The 21167-nt window shown below is 44.3% G+C and overlaps 1 protein-coding gene across 1 annotated transcript in view; it reads right to left on the reverse strand.

Moving 5' to 3' along the window:
- LOC146832789 (fibrous sheath-interacting protein 2-like) overlaps positions 1-21167 on the reverse strand; it is a 538629-nt gene that overhangs the window by 51311 nt on the left and 466151 nt on the right. The window lies entirely within an intron of this gene.

Here is a 21167-nt window from a genome sequence, read left to right on the forward strand (position 1 = left end):
ATGAATACCACAGGACGAATGAGTCAGTTTAAGGAAATAATTATTTTGTTGAGAAAATGGGGAGATGTGGACAAATGGAAAAGTAGATGGTATCGAAAACGAGATGATGTTTCAGATAAAACCTTTTCAGCTTTCCCTGATAGAGAAAAAGAGAAGGTTGTGACAGAATGCCCTATGAGAGAAATTCCAGGAGGTGGATATGTACATGTTCCATGGACTAGGCAAGATATTTTGTCATTTACAAATGACTTCCCTCGACTACGTGAAAAACCAGTCGAGTGGTATAGACAGGTGGACAGATTTTTAAAATTGTCCAAAGTATTGTGGATTGCTCTAAATGGCTTGTTTGACATAATAGTACCAGCAAATCTATGGACAGAGTGCAAAATCATGATAGATTGGCCTACACAAGAATACCCAAGGGATCCAAAAACAGGGGCTCCAGACCCTGAGGTAATGAAGTAATACGAACAGGTTATGGCATTTCTGAAAAACAAAGTACCTCTTAAAGAGACAGACTGGGTAAAAGTTGACAGAACACATCAGGAAAGCAAAGAGTCAGTACATGCATATTATGAGAGGTTAATTTTGGTCTTTAAACAATTTAGTGGAGACGAAAATCTAAGTGAAAAGGATTTAAGTCATTTTGTATACAGGTTTGCATATGGTCTTCGTCCAGAAATTAGTGAGATGATAAAACAGCATACCGTAGACTGGCAAAATAAGAAAATAGACGAAGTACTGAGACATGCTAAATATTTCAGTGATGAGATTGAAGCAAAACAGCGAAAATTGAAAGAAAAGGCTATGTGGGCATAAGTAAAGGTAGCGGAGAGACAGGAAGCTCAATTATCAGAACAAGCAGGATCAAGACAAAAATTTAATCCTGGGAAAGGTAAAGGAAATATCGAGGAAGCTAAGAAGAAATTTCCGTGTCATAATTGCGGTAGGATAGGGCATTGGAAATCCGAGTGTAAATTTCCCCCGAGTACTAACGATGAAAATGCATCATTGAATCCACAGGTGCAGAATGAGGTGAGTGGTCAACCGCAGCGACAGCAGCAGGTTGTAACACAACAGAATCAGGTGCCAAAACCACCTTTTCCACAGAACAAAAATTCCCAGAAGTATAGTAAGGAAACGGGATTCTACAATGAAGAACAGGTAAATAAACTGCCGCACGCTAGCGCTCCTTCGCAGTATTGGCTGCAACGCGATGAAAGTGATTCAGAAGAGGGTTACTGACGGTGCCGAAGGGAGGAAGAAGAGTGCGTACTTGGCGCAACTCTAGAAGTAGACCAGACAGGCCCATTTGTAGATTGAAAAGTTAATAATGAAAATATTACTTTCCTAGTTGATACTGGTGCTGTTAGATCAGCTGATGTCAAGAATATTCCTCTCTTGGATGAAACGATCCAAGTAGTTGGTGTATCTAACAGACAGGTTAAAACTTACCTTACAGAACCAGTAGAAGTTAGTATAGGGAAATTTTCTGAAATGCACCGCTTTGTCGTGTGCGACACCAGTCCTGTGAACTTGTTAGGTAGAGATTTGTTGTGCAAGATGAACTGCACTATATTTTGTACCCCAGATGGAATAGCATTTGAAACACCAGATGATGATGTGCTGTACAAAATGACAATAGCAAACAATGAGAAGGAGGTCACTGGAACCTATGCTGTATTTAACCCTGACGAATTACCTAAAGAATTAAAACAATCTGTTAAAGCAGAAGTTTGGGATTTCACCGGAGAAGACGTAGGATTAATGAGAAATGTAGATCCAGTAAAAATAACAGTAAAAGAAGGAGTAAGTTATCCAAATGTCCCTCAATATAAATTGACACCTGGAATAATCGAAGGAGTTACTCCTGTGATTGAGAAAATGATAAAACAAGGAATTTTGAGATAAATAATGAGTAGTCCATGTAATTCACCAATAATGGGACTGAAAAAGCCGAGTGGGAAGTTCAGGATAATACAAGATCTGAGAAAGATAAACAAAATTGTTGTATCATGCTGTCCCATTGTACCAAATCCATCTGTGATTTTATATCAGATTCCCCATGACGCAGAATGGTATACAGTGATTGATCTATGCCATGCTTTCTTTTCCATCCCATTGCACCACGACAGTCAGCAAATTTTTGCATTTCGTTTTGGTGAGCGTATTTTAGCTTGGTGCTGAATTCCACAGGGGTATACAGAAAGCCCCTCAAAATTTAATCAGCTATTGAAGTCCTTGGAAAACCTAGAAATGCCAGAAAAGTCAGTGTTAGTTCAATACATCGATGACCTACTTGTGGCATTGAAAACCTGTGAAGCTTGTGAGGTAGACACGGTAGCCTTGCTGAATCATTTGGCAGATGGAAGACTAAAAGTGTCACGATCGAAATTACAATTTTGTAAGAAGGAAGTACAATATTTAGGACATAACATTGAAAAAGGACTGAGAAGAATAACAATAGACAGGATCAGGATTATAAAGAGAATGAGTCCACCTATGACCCAAAGAGAAGTGAGAATGTTTCTGGGAATGGTTGGATATTGTCGTCAATAGATTAGCAATTTTTCGTTGATCACAAAACCTTTGGTACGACTGACAAGAAGTGATGTGAAAGATCCCATTGATTTGAACAAACAGGAATTGGCAGCATTCAAAAGATTGAGAGATGGGTTGTGTGAAGCACCTGCATTAGGTATGCCTTACTATGAAAAATAATTTGAATTGTATTGCAGTGAGAGAAATGGATGTGCACTCTCTGTTCTAGTACAGAAGCATGGAAAACTGAGGAGACCAATTGCATATTTTTCATCAATGTTGGACCCAGTAGCTGTAGCCCTACCTGGGTGTTTGAAAGCAGTAGCTTCTACATGTCGAAGTTTGGAACAGAGTGAGGGAATTGTGATGGGATATCCTGTGAAACTGTTTGTACCTCATGATGTGGCGATCCTTTTAAAAAGGAGTCGTACTCAGTATATGACACATAGTCGGCTGACTATGTATGAAAAGGTCATATTAGGTGCAACAAATGTAAGTCTTGTAAGATGCGTGAATGTGAATCCTTCAACACTGTTGCCTGATGCAGAGAATGTGGAAGTAAGAGATGAAGCAGATCATGACTGTCTGGATGTACTTGATTTCTGTACAAAACCACGACCTGACATACAAGATGAACCCTTACCAGAAAGTGATTTTGTTATGTTTGTCGATGGATCTTGTTTGAGGACATATGATGGAGTGTTGAGTGCAGCATATGCGGTATGTACAGATGCAGCAGTAATTGAAGCATCCTATTTGAAAGGAGTAAAATCGGCCCAAGTAGCTGAACTTGATGCTTTGACGAGAGCATGCAAGATTGGGAAAGGTGTGAGAGTGACTGTGATAACTGATAGCTAGTATGGCTATGGAGTTGTCCACGACTTCGGCAAGATATGGCTGCAGAGAGGATTCTTAACCTCAAGTGGAACTCCCATTAAGAATGCTGAAGTGGTTGGAAAGTTGCTTGAGGCGATACAGCTGCCTAGGCAATTGACTGTTGTAAAATGTTCTGCCCATAGTCGCAGTGGTGATTATATTGCTACTGGAAATAAATTTGCAAATGACATGGCGCAATACTGTGCACGAAATCAGAATTCAATCAATCGGGCTAAGGAAAAAGAGGTGATTTCTTGCTCTTTGATGTTTACTAACACTGTGGGAACATGGGAAGAAGTAAGACAATTGCAGGAAGAAGCAGGAGAGGAGGAAATAAAACAGTGGGTAAAAGCAGGATGTGCACCAAGAGAGAAAGATCATGTGTGGGTCTATCGAGATGGAAGACCAGTCATGCCTGATAGCATGATATCTGCCATGGCACGGATGTATCATGGACAGGGACACATATGGAGAGACGCTATGATCAGGTCCTTTAAGCAAACCTGGTATAATGCAAAGTTCAGACTTGTAGCAGAAAGTCTTTGTCAGAGATGCCTAATATGTCAGCAATACAATCCAGTAAGAAAGACAGTAGTGAGTCTAGGAACAATAGGTCGAGAAGGAGGGCCTTTTACCAGAATGCAAGTGGATTTCATTGAAATGCCTCCCTGTAACAGGTTGAGGTATGTCTTGGTTATGGTCTGTCTATTTTCCAGATGGGTAGAGGCATTTCCAACAAGAAGAAATGATGGGATGACAGTGGCAAAATTACTTTTGAGGGAATTTATCCCTAGATTTGGGTTCCCAGTGACAATTGAATCAGACCGAGGAGGACATTTTCATAATGAGGTCATAAAACTGATTTGTGAAGCATTGAATGTACGACAAAAACTACAGTGTGCCTACCGACCAGAGGCTTCTGGTGTGGTGGAACAGATGAATGGTACTATCAAAAACAGAATAGGGAAAATGTGTTTAGCCACAGGTATGAAATGGCCTGATGTCTTGCCTCTAGTACTCATGACTATTAGATCAATTCCAGACAGAACTACAGGGTTAAGTCCTCATGAAATCATCATGGGACGAGCCATGCACCACGTTTTTATACCAGTCAACAAGCTGATGACTATAACTGATGACATGGTGTTGGAATACTGTGAAAGCCTGGCTGACGCAGTTCATTCTGTGTTTCATCAGGTTGGAGCGGATGCCACCACCCTTGTAAAGAAGCCAGCCCATGATTTAAGCCCAGGGGACTGGGTAAGGATAAAAGTTTACAGAAGAAGAAACTGTTTGGTTCCCAGGTGGGGAAAACCAAGACAAGTCATTTTGACCACAACAACAGCTGTGAAGTGTGCTGGATTGAAGAACTGGATCCATGCAAGCCATACTTTGAGAATTTCAAATCCAGTAGACAGCACAGAAAAGGAGTATTTTAATGAATCAGAATCCAGTACTGAGTTAGATGATGGAGAGCCAAAAGACAAAGAAAACCCTGAAAGGGGGGAAACAGAACCAAGTTTAACTTTTGTCCCCAGAAGTAATTCCCTGAGGAGAAGGTTACAGATTTCTGATACCAGTTCAGACTCAGAGACAGAACAAAGAGCACAAGTTTCCAGGAAAGAACAAGGAAAGAACAAAGAAAAGGACAGTGAAGAGACGATAAAAGAGATTCATGAGAAGGAAGTGCCAGATGAAATATTGAGAGAAATTCCACCTGAAACAACACCTTTAGATGGACAGGTGCCAGATAAAGAGAGAGAGGGAAAGATTATTGCAGAAGACCCCTGAGGAGGTGTAGGGAGCTCCAACATTCAGTTAGAAGCAGGGACAAGTGAGTCAGCAGAAAGATTGCGTGTCGGAGATTCGAGGAGGGACAGAAGTAGGGAAAACAAAAGAAGTGGTGGAAAAAGAAACTGTTGGGGAGTAAAAAGCAAGTTGAAACATAGTCAGAGGAAAGCGAAGATGAAGTACCTGAAGGTCGAGTTCTAAGAAAGAGAGCTTGGAGAACTGAAAAGAACGATAAAGGGAGTAAAATTGAAAAGAACTGCAAAAGACGACGTTTGGCCGAATAAAATAAAAAGATTGAGATATCGACTGACACGAGCAAATTCACCAAGGGCTGAACAGGTGAATGAAGTGACGAATCAGGCGAAATCGAAAGAAGAAGAAACAATTGTAGTTAAAGAAAGCAGAAGAATAAGGAAACCTAACTAGAAGTATAAATCACCAGAATGGACGTATGTGGCCCTGCCTGAAGTAAAAGCAGAGGCGATAGCCAAGGAAATCCAGAGGTGGTTGTACCGGAAGTGGTTGAGGAAGACGAAGAAGCAGAAATCCTGAGAGTTATCTTGTCCGATATTGGAGAAGAAGCAGATGTTCAGGACATTCTGTATACCGAAAACGAAGGAAAAGTGAAAGACGATGAAATGCCAAACTGAATAAGACCAGAAAACTATTGATGGAAAGACAATAAAATACTGAAAAAGACAAAAACTGGTAGAACCAAGTAGGTGCTTAGAGCCTTGGGTTAGAAAAACTAGTTGTGAAGTAGAAGAGGCTAAGTCAAAAGACACGGTCCATTTTAGCTAAGATGGCAGACATAGATAGTATCAAAGGTAGATGTACATTTTTGAGGAGATGGTGTAAAATGTGTTGTTGTTGTACAGGATTATTAATGCTTCTATGGAGTATACTTGCTCTACTGATCTCATTTAAAGTTACTATAGATACATTAGAAGGACATAGTGAAAACATAACTAATATAGGGGAGATTCAAAAGTTAGTTCCGACTAGCATAGATAAACATTATTTACATAAAGATAGGTCTATTACAGATTTTTCTAATAATGTATTGTCAAAATTGTTGTATGAATATGTAAAGAGAATGGACGTAAGGGACTGCTATGTCTGCATGCAGTTACCTGCCTCTGTATCGGAGGGAGTGACTTATCACCACCTTCCAGTAACTTATGGAATAACATGTAGTGTAATAGCTAGTAAACAGGTAAATTCGAGTATTATTTTTCAGCTGTAGATAGTATATTTTCACAAGTACCGTCAATTAACAAACTAAACAAGGTAAAACCTGCGAAGGTATTAGGTGAATTTTTCTTAGAGACTAAAGAACTAACATTAGAATACATATTTAGAAATAATTTGACTTGCAGTTTAAAGAAAGAGGAAAAGACATTTTTAGATATGGTTGAAGAAAGGAGATTGAAAATGCAAACAAAGGCTTCGGAAGGAAAGGTGGAGACGACAGTCTGGGATGTAATAATGGAAAAACACTTGAAAGGGGAAACGAGTCCAACTATGGCTTTAGATTGGCCTCAGAAAGGGAAATTGTGTGTTAGAAGGAATCAAACAGCATATGATAATTATTTTGTAGGGAATAGTGAGTGCCATGATACATACCGAATCATAGGTAGATGGGGATTTAAAGGTGGAAAAGATCCAGTTTTTCCTGGACTATATTTCATTTGTGGGAACAGGGCATATTATCGTTTGCCAGACCATTGGTATGGCACATGTTATGTAGGCCTGGTTTTTCCAAAGATTTTTCATATGGATAGAGGAGAAGATGGTGTACATAGTTTAGGTAATTATTTAGCACGTAGTAAGAGAGAATCTTGGACAGAAATTGTGGGTGACATTTTTGGAGCATTGATACCAACAGTGGGAATATCTCTGAATGCAAACAAAATTAGAAGACTTTCAACAGTAGTGGATCGGTTGTCAACAAGCACCGCTGGAGGTTTCTTATTGGTAAATACTTAAATGGTTGCCATGCGTGCTATGGTAATGCAAAATCGACTTGCCCTTGATATATTATTGGCAAAAGAGGGTGGAGTCTGTGGAATGCTGAAAGTTCAACATTGTTGTACTTACATTCCTGACGAAAGTAAAGAGTTGAACATTTATATAAAAAATATTACAGAGGAGGAGGACCTTAGCGCGCATCCAAGATGGTCGCGTGAGCACAGGGCTCCCCGGACCCTCGCCGCTCCTCGCAACTTATCCTGAAGATATCCTGATTTCTTGGACAGACTTTTGAAGGCGAACCTCGACTGAGTCCATAACTCTTTCCAGAGTTTGAATCGGACTTGGGCGACCGAAATTACGGCACTTTGAACTTTTGAGGCCCACCTTGAGGCCGTGCCGGCGACTTGGTGATCTGTGGAGCCGGGGCGTAGTTGAACAACAACGGCATTGGGACCTCCTCAGTGGCCGTGTCCCCACTTTCGGTTTCGCTTTCGGTTTCTGGCGTGGTCTGATCGAGGGCCTGTTTCGCTCGGCCGGGGACCAATCCAGCCTCCTTCTGTTGTCATCGCTGCCTTCTCATCACAGCGTACTGGGTCAAGTCGCGCCTCTCTCCGGACCCCATGAGCCAGCTTCTTGGCCGGCTGGTGCCCGACCTGCCTGCGGCCATTTTCACTCGGTCTTGTGGGCCCCTCCGGGGTGCATCTTCCACCATGGCGGGCAGGGGTGAACCAGAAAAGCGGAAGACCAAGACGTCTCTTCGTGGGGGACAGTTCCAGACAAATGTTATGGACCGCTATACTCAAGCCAAAGGATCCCCCGGGCCTTCCAGCAGTACCCCGGAGGACGCCAGAGAAGACCTATCTGCCCCTGTTGACTTGTCCCTGCAGGACATTATGGGCGCCATCACCGGCATGAAGGAGACCATCGGCCAGCAGTATGAGGCCCTGGCTCGTAAAATTGACACGGTCGCCATGGACGTCACTCTAATCAGGGCTGACCTGTCCAAAACTAATGAGAAGGTGAAGTCATTGCATTTGAAGACCTCCAGCCTCACGGCCTATGTGTCGGGACTTTTAACAGACCTTGGCGCTCTGAAATCGGCCAACGACTTGATGTCTCATCGGCTGGACGATTTTGAGAACCGGGCAAGACGCAACAACATCCGCGTCATAGGTGTTCCGGAGAATCCCGAGACTCGTTCTGTTGACCTCCTGGTTGAGGATCTTATCCTCACTCATCTTGCCCCTTCTGGACTCAGCAAGTTCTTCGCTGTGGAGCGTGCACATCGTGTTCTGGGCGGCAAGCCCAAGCCTGGCGCTCCCCCGAGGCCTATCATTGCTAAACTCTTTCATTTCAGGGACCGTGATGCGATGTTGCAGGCCTCGAGGGAGCAATTTGAAAACTCCTCTGTCAATTTTTTCCCGGACTTCACTCAACTTGTGCGGAGACAGAGGATGGGCTTTCAGGGGGTTAAGCGACGTCTTCGGGACCTGGGCTTGAAGTATGCTATGCTTTTCCCTACCAGGCTTCGAGTGGAACATGAGGAACGGCATATTGGCTCTTTCTTTGCTTCTGGTGTCCTGCTCTCTGTGGGGAGACTCCTGCTACTTTTGTGGGGATGGGGGGTAGTGGGTTGAGGTTGATATCTTGGAACGTCAATGGATTGGGGGATCGTATCAAACGGGGGGTTGTATTGTAATATTTGCGTCGTTTGACTCCTGATGTCGTACTCCTGCAGGAGACGCATTTGGTTGGCAATGTGTGTCATGCTATGAACAGGTGGGGATACCGATTGGTTGCACACTCTGGGTTCACCACTGGTTCCAGAGGGGTTGGTATTCTTGTCCGGTCTTCCCTCCCACTAGAGATTGATAAGGCCATCCTTGACGACAGAGGGCGTTATGCTGCCCTAACTGGGAGGTGGGAGGGCAAGACCCTTTCCTTGGTCACGATATATGTTCCCCCAGGCCTCCAGACCTCTACTTTTTCGGATGTCGGCCGGCTGTTGTTGGAACTCCCCGATAGTCTTCTCCTCATGGGTGGGGACTTTAACTCTGAGCTATCCGGCGATCTGGATCGCCACCCCCCCCAGGGCCCTTCCCGTTTCCCAATCATGGCTCGGTGGGTTCTTGGACACCTTCGGTCTGGTGGATTGCTGGATGTTAATGCACCCGACGCAATGTCAATACACCTTCCACTCCGGGGCTCATGGGAGTCTCTCTAGGCTTGATTACTTCCTCATGCCCGCGGCCCAGTCCACCCATGTTGGGGAGGTTCGACACTTGGCCCGGGGCATTTCAGACCACTCCCCTGTGTGGCTGCTTTTTGACACGGGGACGCAAGCCGCGGGGCGGATCGCCCCTATTAACCCTTGGCATCTGCGCAACCCCAGGACTCGCGACAGCCTCATTAAGTCGCTCGACCACTACTTCCTGGAGATCGAGGGGTCTGTCCTGTCCTCCGTGTCCCTGTGGGAAGCTTTCAAAACTGTTATTCGTGGACAGGCCCTCTCTTTAATAGCGGAGACCAAGAAAGCTAGGAATGGGGAGGTTGTGAGGCTGGAGGCTGAAATACTGGAGTTAGAGGCTGAGCTAGACTCGGGTGTCACCCAGGATGGGCTCCACGCCCTTGGCTTGAAGCAGTTCGAATACAAATCCCTTGTTACTGACGCTGCCAAGACACTGTACAGGGAACAGCAAGGTAGACTGTATGATGTTGGGGATAAGGCGGGTAAACTGATTGCGTGGCTCGATAAGAAGGAGAGAGTGAACCGCGTGGTCCCTGTACTTCAGGATTCCGGTGGTGTGCGTGTGACTGGCCCTGGCGAGATTGTGGAGTGTTTTGCTGATTATTTTCCTGTGGTTTACTCCCCGGTATCCGACAGAGATGAGGTTGACTCTTGTTCCTTGTTGAGGGACATTGCGCTGCCTTGCCTGTCTGAAGAGGATCGAGAGTGCATGGAGGCATCGTTGTCAGCCGACGAGATTGCTATCGCGATTTGTTCCCTTCGTACTGGTAAGGCTATGGGCCCCAACGGATTGCCCATTGAACTGTACAAATTGTGTCCGGATAAAGTCGCGCCTTTTCTCTGTGATATGTTTTTGGAGTCGCGTGAGCTTGGCTCCCTCCCTAGTGAACAGCGGCTGGCCACCATAGTTGCGATTCCCAAGGAGGGCAAGCCTCGTGATCTTTGTGCCTCATACAGGCCCATTTCCCTACTGAATGCTGAACCAAAGATCCTCGCCAAGGTCCTTGCTAATCGCCTACTCGCTGTTATCTGTGACCTGATTCATCCGGATCAATCTGGTTTCATTCCGCACCGGAACACTGCTCTCAACCTGCGGCGTTTGCATGGCGTTCTCGCCAGGGCGGAGTTTCTTTTCGAGCCGGCCATCTTGGCTTCCTTGGACGCCACGATGGCCTTTGATACGATAGAATGGTCATACCTTTGGGCCACTCTGGCGAAGTTCGGTATCGGGCCGGGATTTATTAGTTGGGTCAGACTTTTATATACGGATCCGCTGGCTCAGGTTGTTGTCAATGGGAGGGTGTCCCAGCCCTTCGCTCTCGGGAGGGGTACTAGGCAGGGGTGTCCGCTGTCCCCCCTGCTCTTTGCTCTTGCTTTAGAACCACTCGCAGCCTGGCTCCGATGGGAACCGTCGATAAAGGGCATTCAGTGGGCCCCTGGCTTTGAGGACCGAGTCTCGTTGTACGCCGACGATATTCTTTTGTACCTCACCTCCCCGCATGAATCCCTTAATGTCCTTTTTGTTTTCCTCACTTCTTTCGGGAAAATCTCCGGGCTGATCATCAACTGGTCCAAATCCTGTGTGTATGGTATTTCCGGTGACCTTCCCCCCTTGCCGAATAGGTTTCCCATTCAAATTTTGCAATCCGGTTTCAAGTACTTGGGGATCTACATATCGTTGGACCCGGCGGTCCGCCATGAGCATAATCTCCTTCCTCCTCTCCGGCGACTAAAGTTGGACGTGGCTCATTGGCGTAGGTTGCCGTTGTCGCCACTCGGTCGAGCGGCACTTTTTAAAATGATGTCCCTGCCCCGATTTCTTTACGCACTCCAGAACTCCTTTGATATTATTCCGGCGGCCTACTTCCGGGAGGTGGAGGGTCTACAGAGGAGACTTATTTGGGACGGTCGCGCTCGTATCGCTCTTGCAAAACTGACTCTCCCCTGGTATGACGGGGGCATTGCGCTCCCGGACATCAGGAGGTACTATTGGGCCTCCCAGCTGTCCGCTGTCAACCATGCTACATATGCCCCCGGCCCAAATCCGGCTTTCGAGATGGATAAATATCAGTTGCCTGGTGGCAACTTCAATAGAGCGCTCTATTCTCGGACAGCGGGGAGGAACCTAATGGGACCCACTAAGATTGCAGTGCCTGCGTGGAGGGATGCCAATGTGGACATGCGTTGGAATGATCGCCTGACACGAGCGACCCCTCTGTTTGCGTCGGACGGATTGGGCTGCCTCTGGACGACGAAAGGTTTTGAGAACTGGGATATGATTGGCATTAGCAGAGTGGGTGATCTCTGGGTGAAAGGTTCTGTCAAGTCCTTTTCGGCGCTTCAGAGTGAGTATGAGCTGAGTGAGAGGGAGTTGTTCAGGTACGCACAGGTTCGCCACGCTTTGCTGTCGGTTTTCAAGGCCGGTACCACGATCCCCGTAGCTTCACCACTCGAGGACCGTATACTTGATGGTCATCTGCCCGATAGTACGATTTCTTTGATTTATAAGAAGTTAATCAACAGTCGGGCGGACCTCCTGGGGCATCTTCGGGAGGCCTGGACCGGAGACGGGTTGGAGTTGGATGACGAGGACTGGCAGTCTGCATTGTCTTCCCCGAAAGAGGTCGCCATTCCTGCCCGTCTCCGTCTTGTCCAGCTTAAAATTCTTCACCGTGAGTATGTGACGGGTCCTCGTTTGGTTGCGATGGGCTTTTCTTTGGATGGGCTGTGTAAGTGCGGCTGTGGTATGAGTGTCACCTTCCTTCATATCCTTTGGGAGTGTCGCGAGGTTGCGGCTTATTGGCGCCGTGTGCATGCGGTAATGGAGTGTGTTACTGGGGTTGCTCTGTTGCCTGAGGCTCGTCGATGTTTGCTGAATGTATGGGAGCCGAATGATTATAACGTTGCCCAGGCCCGGTGGGCGGCACTTGGGAACATGATCGCAAAGAGGGATATCGCGCAGCTTTGGGGTTCCCGACGGCCTCCCACCGTGTCAGTGTGGAAGGAGAACATGGACTGGTGTATGTTCAGGGAGAAGACGGTATATCTGGTGCGGGGCAAGCCTGGGGCGTGGGGTAGAATTTGGGGTCAGTGGAACGCCTACCGAGGTAACATTTGTACGCCCCCTTTTGAAGATACGTCTGATATTTCCCTGTCTCCCTGATCCTGGGGTTCCCTGAGTACTGTACTCTTTACGCTGATTGTTCTGGCCTCCCCGCTGCCTCCCCCCCTCCCGGTCATCTTTATTGACCTCCTGATTCTTTACCTGGTAGGGTGGGGTCCCCCCGTTGGCGCTTGACACTGTCTAGACTGTTTCTCGGCTTGAGTTTTGTTTTTCTTCTTTGTTCGTTTTCTCTTTTCAAAATTTAAAATGTCAGTATTCTGCCTAACTTCTGCGTTGCCGAGCATAACTTTGTAATCCTGCTGCGCTTCTGGGGATCAGTCGCTGCTTTGTGACGTCTCGTAATTGGCATGCATGTGCTAGCGGCCGGCCCTGGTGGTTGTAGGCCCACGTTTGTACTGTTGCTTTCTGCACAATAAAGTTTTTCCCAAAAAAAAAATATATATTACAGAATTGCATGACGAAATTGCACCACTGGAGGTTGAAGGTGTTTGGGTAAAGATTGGAAAGAAATTATCAGCTATTAAAGATTTCGTAGTAAAACTAGGTAGTACATTTTTAGGTAAGATATTATTTCCATTAACATGTGTGATTTTCATAGTATTAATAATTAGATTAAGATGTATTTGTCGTAAAAAGGATAAAAATCAGAAAAGGTTAAAAAGAGAAAATTTAAGGAGAAGAGATAAGAAACAAGAAAGAGAATTTGAAGAAATAGAGTCGGAGGAAATCAAGGAGAGCATGTATAAATCAGCAAAAAGAGAAGAAACAGGGGAAACTGAAATATGAATAAAAACAAGAAATCACTTTGATATTCCGTAAAAGGGATACAAAATTTTGTTGGTGTGGTGATATAATCACCAAAGAGGGGATTGCTGGAGCGGGTAGTACAACATTTTGTATACCCCCCCCATTCTGCATGTTTATATTAATCTGAATAATCAACTAATAGTAATATTATTAATTCGTTTGAAGTGAAAACTCACCAATTAAATTAACAAAAGAATTACACGTGGGATTTGCATTTTGCATGGCTAAACTAATTGTATATTAATATATGTACCCATAATAATGGTAGAAAATTAGAATATTGCATGATATAGGTTGCTTTTGTGATGTAATTGTAAGTTGCACCAGATGACATCACTGGGTGAATATAAACGCTTTGAATGTTGCTATTATGCTAGATAATTACTTACACATAGGGGAATTAGTGAGGGTTTAACATTTATTTAGCCATTTCAATGTTTAATTACGTTTTTGTGTTTGTTTTGCTTAAGTTGATCATTTGGGCCTTCATAAAGATGGCTGACTGAGACGTACGACGTGACTGCTGCTGTCTCACGAGGTTTTGGGTGAAGTGCGCATGCGTCACCGCCAGCAACAATGGCCTGGTCCTGTCCCCAGGAGAAGATGTACCCATCAAGGTCATACTGGGAGAGTTGCCAGGTCCACAACAATGGACTGTCTTTAAAACCGGAACCAGCAAGAGCGATGACTTAATCTTACGGACTATGTGAGAACTTTACCGAGTGACCCCAAATCCACCAATGAGGACTGTCTAAAACTGAATCTTGATACATTTTGACATTAAAATCATTATAAAAAGACGTTAGAATAGTGAGTTCGGGGCTTGCTGGCTTGCTTACTAAGGGGCTCTTGTCGTTCGATTTGTCTTGCTGCGAATTTCCTGACGTTATGCTGACGGAGATGACGGTGACACTGCTGGACAGCTGTTATCCTGTATCTTTGAGAGACTGAATTGCGGCCTGACTTTTATGAATTTAAAGATTTTCCACGACTTGACTGACTTAGAGGACGACTAATAGCCAATCTAGGTAAATATGATGTTCTGCAGTTTGGACGATGATTTTCTAACAATTTGCAATTTAATTAGATAAACGATGTTTTGATTAATTGATAAACGTGTTGTGTCGATTATTTGAAGAAACTAGAATAAGAGAAGAGTATAGATAAATGAATTGAATCACTAAAACATAAAAACAACTAACTGATTCATCACCAAATGAGGGGAATATCACGAGGTTAAAAGTTAATAAAAGTATTCAATGCGCATTAGGGTTTTAGGTAAAAAGATATTCCTTTCATGTCAGCGTTTGGAAACTTTTCCTTCTAGAGAAACAGCTTAAGTTAGTGTGAGTATTGGTGTTATGGTCCCCACCAATGAATGTATTTGAGTGAGTGTGTTATTGCAATGTTTGGTCTGTGACGAAGGGGGAATTTGACTTTCCACGCTGCAGCAGTTTTTCTGGTAGCAGAATGATGGTTGTTATTGTTTTGGTTTGGTGATCATTGCTTGTAAATTGCTTATTGATTATTGGTTATTGATATTGGTTCATGTATTAACACTATGTTGAGTCGCGTTGAGTTTTATGTTGTTTGCACGGCTTCTGGTATGTAGGAAGTCGGAAGTTTGTAACGGTTCCGTAGTAGTGCAGAGGTAAGCGCTGCTCTTGGGAAAGACGGAATTGTTGTTGCCCTGTAGGTACACAGGGAGAAACGTGTAACGATTGAAGTTGCACAACGCATTGTCTGGGTTCGATTCGGTGACATCGTCGTGTTTTGCCATTAGAGACATTTTCTGTGTGAGAGAAGTGTGTATGATAACAAAATTCACCTGTGAAATTTTGGTCTTCGGTACCAGGAGTCCAAATGGCATTCCGATAACGCTTATCACTGGAAAGGTAGCAGGTTTTCTCTGAGCTTGCTAGAAGGATAAAGTAGAGGGAAGTGCTACTTTAACGTATGTCATAATTCTGTAGTAGCGTTACAACAAACAAATGATGGACGAAATGCTGACAATGCAGACATTCTCCCCCAGTCAAGAGATCTGGGTTAAATCCATCGTTCTTTTGCCCACTACGCCACCCCAGTTTAGACATGGCCATATGCAAATCAGTCTTGACCCTGTGCCTCATGGGAACAGTCCAGCCCGAACTGCCAAGCCATGTCTTCCCTGGACCGGAATCAAGCATCCTAGGACCGGTTTCTGGCTATCAGCCGTCATCAGCCAGGATAGCTTGACTCCAGTGGCGTAGTGAGCATGGGTCCCACGTCTGGGAATACCCATCCCACTTAGGGCGAAAAGCGTTACAACAAAACATAATTCTGTAGTAGGACAGACTGTTCGCTGTTCTCGGGAAAGACAGGATTCTGTGTGAATGTACTACATTTTCTCGTGTGAAAGTGCGTGAATGTGAGGGCATTCGGGTTAATTGTGAAACTAGTTTTATTTCTCAGGAGCATTGGGTCTCCAACTATGTGTCTTAATTCTGGAGAAACGGTTAGCTAATGCTTGTTAGAAGGGTAAGGTAGAGAGATGTGCTACTTTATCAACGGAAGTAACGATTCCGTAGTAGGGCAGAGGTAAGCGCTGCTCTTGGGAAAGACGGAATTCTCGTGAGAAAGGTCTATTGCTATTCCTTGGTTTGTGAAGCGGACAATGGTGGTGTTTTTATGTTGTTACTAACAGAATTGTAAATTCGAAGCAAAACTTACTGAGTGGATTTTGTGAAGGAGGGGTAGACAGGAGCAGGAGCTGCGGATTGGTGTGTTAGTGTGCGCCGCGCTAGGAGTGGAGAAGCACAGGGTGACGTAGACGCTCCGTATTGGTGCGTTAGTGTGAGTCGCACTGGGATTGGAGAATTGCAAAAGTGACATAGACGCTCCGCATTGGTGCGTTAGTGTGAGTCGCGCTACGATTGGACAGAATAGCGGTACAGTTGTAAGGAGAGACTAGCGATATACGGAAGACAGGAAAATGTATTACGATCCACCAGAAAAGGAGAAAAAGTCCTGGTTTGGTAGAATTAAAAAGTGGTTTAAGAAGGACAAACTGATTGTAACTAGGTAAGGACAGTTACTTTCTCCACCGAAAACCCCCGCATCCTTTATGGTTGCGAAATATGGATATCACACCTGTATTTGGTTAGACAATTGGGTCAAGTATACTGAAAAGGACGAAGTGTTGGCTTTTCCAGAACATGGTTCATTTAATTTAGTAAGACTTGTTTAGCTCTTTCGAGAGAGCAAGATGGCGGCGGCGTAGAACTTAGCTGCGGAGCCCCTGCCTTGCCCTCCCACAGTGGCGGAGAAATGGAGAGCCTCCCTATGGACTAGGTGAACTTACCCGATGCTGCTGACCTCGGGCAGGACTGCTGGTGGCGCCGCAGTTTCCATCCCAGTTGTGGAGCCTCCGGGGGCCGGCTGCTGCTCGGAGACGTAGACGAGGATAGCGAGACGCGGAGCGGCAGAGGACACGCCCATACAGGCGGCGGGATCCCTGCGATGCTCCGCTAGAGGTTGGGCTGAGCTCCTGCTGGCGGCAAGTGGCGAAATTATCAAGAAAGCACAGAGAGCTTTCCAAAGCTGGCTTTTAGTTATAAACTTTCGTATAATGTCACCAAAATCGATGCGGCAACCGCGTGAGCAAAAAATGTCTGCTGGGATTCATCCGGCTTTGATGTCCCCTGCAAACATGGAAACACCAGTAGGTAAGCCCCTGGAGAACCGAATTACTAATAAACAAGACTTGGGGGCTAAGCGGAGGGCGCCTCATGATAGATATCAAACTGCAGGCACAAAAGGTGGCATACCAATGGTTGCAGAAGAGGGAAAGGGGACACAGGAAAGTAATATTATAAATAATGGTCCAACAACACCTCAGCCAGCTATTACAGCATTTTTCAAAACCCAGGATGGAGCGATAATCACAGATTCAAACTTGCTCAATTTGCCACCTAATCTGAACCCAGATAACTGCACATTGGGTATTGATCACTCTTCTGCTGCGGCAGGGTCACAAGAGTCACTAGCCGCTAATTATCTTAGAAAAGATATACCCTGCGACCAGTGGCCGGAGACTCAGGATGTGGGACCTAATATTCCAGCTTTAATACAGGCACCTTCACCTGTTGTGGTAAAAGACCCCCATGCTCTAGGTTACAGGGATGGAGGCATTTCACACGAGGACCTGGGCAGTGGTACCATGTCTGACAAGCCAACTGTAATGGATGCTATTTCTGAGGCTACTTCAGATGTCCCGGATACATTTTATTCTCTGACGGAGGATTCACGATCAGGGACCTCTGAATCAGAGGTAGCATTCAGTGATTCAGATCATATCGACACTACTTCAGGGTCTAGTACAGTTGAAGCGCCCGAAACAACCCGGAGACGCCATAAAAACTTACGGAGGTCTACAAAAGGGGCTAAGGGCCCTAAGGAGACTCAAAGAAAGAAAAAGAATGGTGCTTCTGGCCTAAAATGGGATTACTCAGACACTGGTATAATCGGCCCTCTTGAACAAGCTTCAAGCTTGGGTGGCATCCCTCCGTCTTCTGAAGAGCTAGGGGAACCTATAACAACAATGGATAAATCTATAGCAAGCCTCATTTTGGAGACTATCAAAGATCATCAGGCAGAGACTAGAGCAGATGGGAAAAAGACAAGACAGGGCACAAAAAAACTGGAAGGGGCTATCCGAAAAGTAGGACGTACATGTGGTGAAATTTGTGAAAGGCTGGATTCTATGGAATTAAGAACTGTCGCTGTTGAAAAGATCTGGCGGCTGTGAGAGAGCAAACAAAGACCCATGAAACTCAACTGTCTGATGTAATGTGGAAATTGGAGGACTTAGAAAATCTCCAGCGTAGAAATAATCTTCGAGTCCTGGGGATTAAGGAAGGCATGGAGGGGGAAGATATTCGGGGGTTTATGTTAGGTCTCTTTAAGGAGTCCTTCCCAGAGCTCATCGGCTGGGATTGGGATCATGAGATCCAGAGAGTTCATAGGTTCCCTTTTGTTCGCCATAACATGCCTAATAGAGATACAGGTCAACCGAGGGCAATCTTGGTATTTTTTGGTAATTTCTCTTTGAGACAGGCCATCTTTGAGAAAGCCCGTCCGGATACTAGACGACAGTTTAAAGGGGTCTCCTTTTTCGTACGTCCTGATTTCTGCCACATAACTGTGGAGCGCAGATGGCGCTTAAGGCAGTTAATCAAGCCATTTCAAGATTCTGGGTTTGAAGCTTTCTTGCTGGGCCCAGCAAGGTTAAAAACGATTGTTAAAGGGGCTGTTAGATTTTTTATGTCTGAAATTCAGGCTAAAGAGTACTTGGTACAAGCTCAGGGGGAGAAGAGAAAGACTTAGGAGGAATATTTTTATTTAATCTCTCTCTATAAATAGTAGTTGACTCTGAGTAGCATAGGGAGTAGTATGTTTGGCTAAATGAAAGGGGAAAAAAAAGGGAGGTAAAAAGAGATAAAACAAAGTGGGGTGTTGGAGGCTCCATGGCGTTCAACGTTCGCCCTATCATACAGACCGGTGTGGTCTGGCTGCTCTGATATGGAGGGGGTGGGGGGAGGGTTGTAAGGCTCAAGGGAGGGGGAGTAAGGGTGGGTGGGAGGCACTGGGTTTTTCCTCTGGGGCTGAAAGCAAACCACAGATAAAAAAATTGTTGTATTTTTTTTGTATGCTTGTGTTATTTGAAAGTAATTTGGAAAACAAATTGAAAGGCACTAAGTGGGCAAGGGGGGAAAAGATATATAATAATTTTCATGATGATTTTATACAGACACTTTTGATTGAGATTAATAATCTGTATATGAACTGTAGGATCATTTTGAGGGGGTTGTGTGTTAATGATCATGGCTAAACTGCATATTGCAACTGTAAATATCTGCAGCCAAGAGAAGAAGAATTCAAGAAGACCTTAAAGTTTTACATGCAGACTTGATCTGTCTCCAAGAGACTCATATAGCTTGTAATGATTATAAAATATTAGATTTGTTGGGCTTCAAGCTAATGGCTCATACAACACAAGATGTTAGGACTAAAGGGGTGGCAAGTTTGTTAAAAAATAAAAATATTACAGGAGTGAGAAAAAATGTGGATAAACACGGCAGATGGATAATTATCGAAGTTAGAAGTGGAACTGGTTTGTTTACTCTGTGCTCAATCTATGCCCCTGTTTTAGATGACCCTTCGATGTTAAATTTTCTAGCTTTAGAGCTTCCGTCCTGGCCTGAACCTTATATAATCTGTGGTGATCTTAACATTAATGGAACAAAATATATGATCAATCAAGCAGTGGGAGTAAATAGGAATCGTAAACCTCAATCATCTAATGCACTCAAAAATGTGATTAAGGACATTTGCTTAGTGGATGTGTGGCCTAGTTTGAGAAATTTAGAGTTTGAATATACTTACTTCTCTGCGCCCCACCTTAAATTTGCTAGACTAGACTATTTTTTGGTGTCTCCCTCTCTCATGAAGGATGCTAGGATTGATATATTTCCAAGGATAATGTCGGATCACAATCCTTTGGTTTTTGAATTTCCCGTGTCAGGAGCGATAGTAGGACAGAATAAGTGGACTTTTGAGAGAGCATTACTCACTGACCACGATTATGTGAGTCATATGAAACAATGGATTGGTGTGTTTTTTTATTTCAATAAAGATAGTGCAGCCCCGGGAATAATCTGGGATACCTTTAAAGCCTCTGTGAGAGGGGAGACATTGCGATACAGTTTGATTAAGCAGAGAAAGAGCTCAGAACAAGTTAAAAGTTATTATCAGAAAATTGCTTTTTTAGAGAAGAAACTGATTGAGACCGTTAACAAAGGTGGAGATCACACAAAGGTCAATGATTTGATAATGGTGACCAAAGCTTCACTGAATGATTTTTATTTGGATAAAACAGCTGGGAAGTATCTGGCGAAAAAGCAACGATGTTATGAGTATAGTGAGACAGTTGGTCGAATACTAGCAATTAAGGTGAGGCAACAAATAGCTATGGGTCATATTAAACGGATCAGGAAGCTTCAGGGAGACATAGTCACGGACCCTATAGAAATTAGGGGAGCCTTTAAAAAGTATTACCAGGAGTTATAAACTGCTGCTGATATATTAGAGGAAACAGAGCGGTCATATGAAAATGAATTCTTACCGAAAATAAAAATATCTCAGGAGGAAGCTCTTTCCTTGGGTATAGAAATTTCGCAAGAGTAGCTTTATTTAGCTGTACAAGACCTTCTATCAGGCAAGGTCACTGGTACGGATTGCTTACCACTAGAATTCTACAAGATTTCTTTTTGCGAGTTGGTGCCCGAGGTACTGGGGCTATTCAAAGAAGTTAGGAATGGGGCAGCACCACCAGCATCTTGGGGGGCCGCCAATATCATTATTTTTTTTAAAAAGGAGAAGGATCCTCTGAACCTGGGTTCTTATAGACCCATCACATTATTAAATAGTGACACAAAGTTATAAAGATTTTTAAAGACACATAGGCCACATTAGTACGTTTCTAAAAACAAATTTTGAGGCAGCATAGGAACATTTTAAAGGACTTTCCGACGTTTTATCACAGGGGTCTGACAGCAATGATTCTTCGGAGGCCGGAGAAGAAGTAGATTCCATGCTCTACAAAAACTTTTTTTTTTTTACTTTGGGTATTTGAGGATTTAAGTTCTGTAGTTAAGAAAGCCGGATTTTTTGGACTTCTCTATCTTGAGATTCTTTTAGTGAAATGTTTGTCAATACATCATGAAAGGGAAGGCTGTCAGAGTCTTGAAACTAATACCGGCCATAAAA

The sequence above is a fragment of the Triturus cristatus genome, chromosome 5_1, assembly GCF_964204655.1.
Source record: "Triturus cristatus chromosome 5_1, aTriCri1.1, whole genome shotgun sequence".
Lineage (NCBI taxonomy): Eukaryota > Metazoa > Chordata > Amphibia > Caudata > Salamandridae > Triturus > Triturus cristatus.